The sequence below is a fragment of the Arvicanthis niloticus genome, chromosome 15 (genome assembly GCF_011762505.2).
Source record: "Arvicanthis niloticus isolate mArvNil1 chromosome 15, mArvNil1.pat.X, whole genome shotgun sequence".
In the NCBI taxonomy this organism is placed as follows: Eukaryota; Metazoa; Chordata; class Mammalia; order Rodentia; family Muridae; genus Arvicanthis; species Arvicanthis niloticus.
Genome location: NC_047672.1, coordinates 65,942,054 through 65,944,054, shown reverse-complemented (window position 1 = coordinate 65,944,054; position 2,001 = coordinate 65,942,054). Strand labels below are relative to the sequence as shown.

General features: G+C 42.1%; 1 pseudogene; it reads left to right on the top strand.

Annotated features, from left to right (window-relative positions):
* The first annotated feature begins 335 nt into the window (after window positions 1-335).
* Window positions 336-1,414, top strand: LOC117720476 (alcohol dehydrogenase 1 pseudogene; annotated as a pseudogene).
* Window positions 1,415-2,001: the final 587 nt, after the last annotated feature.

The window sequence follows — 2,001 nt, the reverse complement described above, 5'->3', positions numbered from 1 at the left end:
AGGAGAGGAAGAGGAAGAGTAAGGAGAGGAAGAGGAGGAGTAAGGAGAGAAGGAGGAGAAGGAGAGGAGGAGCTAGGGGTTGAGTGGGGAGAGGAACATGGAGGCAGAAGTTTGAGTGTCTCTTCCAGTCAAAGATAGTTGATATATCTAGGTTGGGTATTGGGTCACACTTCTGACTGTATAGGCATCTAGTTATTGAGTATTACCAAACTTATAAAGCCTTTGATTAACATTAAAAAAATTGTATAAAAGCAAAAAGCAGAAGGGGGGATGGGATAGGGGTTTTCTAGGGAGGGGAAACGGGGAAAAGAGATGGCATTCTGAAATGTAAATAAAATGCCCCCTTGTCTATTGAGGAGGTTCGAGTTAATCCACCAAAGGCTGGTGAGGTTCGAATTAAGATTATAGCCTCTGGGGTCTGTGCACTGATAATCATATCCTAGAAGGTAAAATGAAAATTCCATTCCCTGCCATCCTGGGCCATGAGGGAGCTGGAGTTGTGGAGAGTATTGGACAAGGTGTAACTACTGTAAAGCCAGGAGATTAAAGTCTTAATGTTCCCTTTTCCAAAATGTTGAGAGTGCATCTACTGCCTCCACCCTAAGGGCAACTTATGTATTAAAGAAAATATTCTCTCTCCAACGGATTAATGTTGGATGGGACCAGCAGATTTACCTGCAGAAGGAAGAAAATCTATCATCTTCAGGGGACCAGCACATTCATGGAATATACTGTGATAGATGAGATAGCAGTGGCAAAGATTGACAATGCTGCTCTTATTGATACAGTCTGTATTATGAGCTGTGTGGTGTCAACAGGCTTTGGAGCTGTGTATAAGACAACTTAGGTCACCCCAGGCTCTTCCTGTGTGGCTTTTGGACTTGGAAGAATTGGCTCTGTTACTGTCATGGCCTGCAAAGCCTCAGGTGCATCTAGAATCATCTGGGTTGACATCAAGGAGCAGAAGTTCCCTGGGGCCAGAGCCTTGGGCGTCACTGACTGTCTCAACCCTAACAAGCTCAAGAAACCTGTCCAGGAGGTGGTGAAGGAGATGACGGGTGTTGGTGTTGACTTTGCCTTTGAGGCCATTGGACTCATTGATAACATGGTTGTGGCTTTGAAGTCATGCAACAGGAGCTATGGAGTGTGTGTAATAATGGGAGTGGCTCCCTCTGGTTCCCAGCTCTCTCTTGACCCAATGGTGCTTCTCCCTGGGAGAACCCTAAAATCTTCTGTTTTGGGAGGGTATAAAACCAGAGATGAAATCCCTAAACTAGTAACTGACTACGTACAAAAAAGAATCAACATAGATCCTCTTATAACCCATAGACTGTCTTTTCCAAAAATCAATGACGGATTCAAATTGTTGCGAGAGGGAAAATGCATCCACTGTGTCCTCTCTATGAGACCCTGATGGTGACCAGCACATTGACATCTCAGCCGTGCTCTCTGTGCTTCTTTACCTCCTTGAAGATCAAACGGCAAACTATGGAGATCAGAACTGGAAAGACATACACACACAATTTTAAGGAATTAAATTGTTAAAGAAAATAAACTATCTCAAAACCAAAAAAAAAAAAAAAAAAAAAAAAGATTTGCCGGGCAATGGTGGCTCATGCCTTTAATCCCAGCACTTGGGAGGCAGAGGCAGTCGGATTTCTGAGTTCGAGACCAGCCTGGTCTACAGAGTGAGTTCCAGGACAGCCAGGGCTACTCAGAGAAACTGTGTCTCAAAAAACAAAACCAAACCAAATCAAAACAAAACAAAACAAAACAAAACAAAAAAGATTTAGGTGAGATCAAATGTTGTTCCTCGCATATCATTTATCCATGTAAGTGGGGTATGCTAGAGTAAACATGTTGCTAAGGTTAAAGTAGATCACTAAAAATATGTAGATATGTAAAATTAACCTCTGCAATTAAATGTAATATAATATCATTGCAAATGTCTATTTTGTCAGCACCAATTCTTATGGTTTTAGAACTAAAAAAGGCAACTCC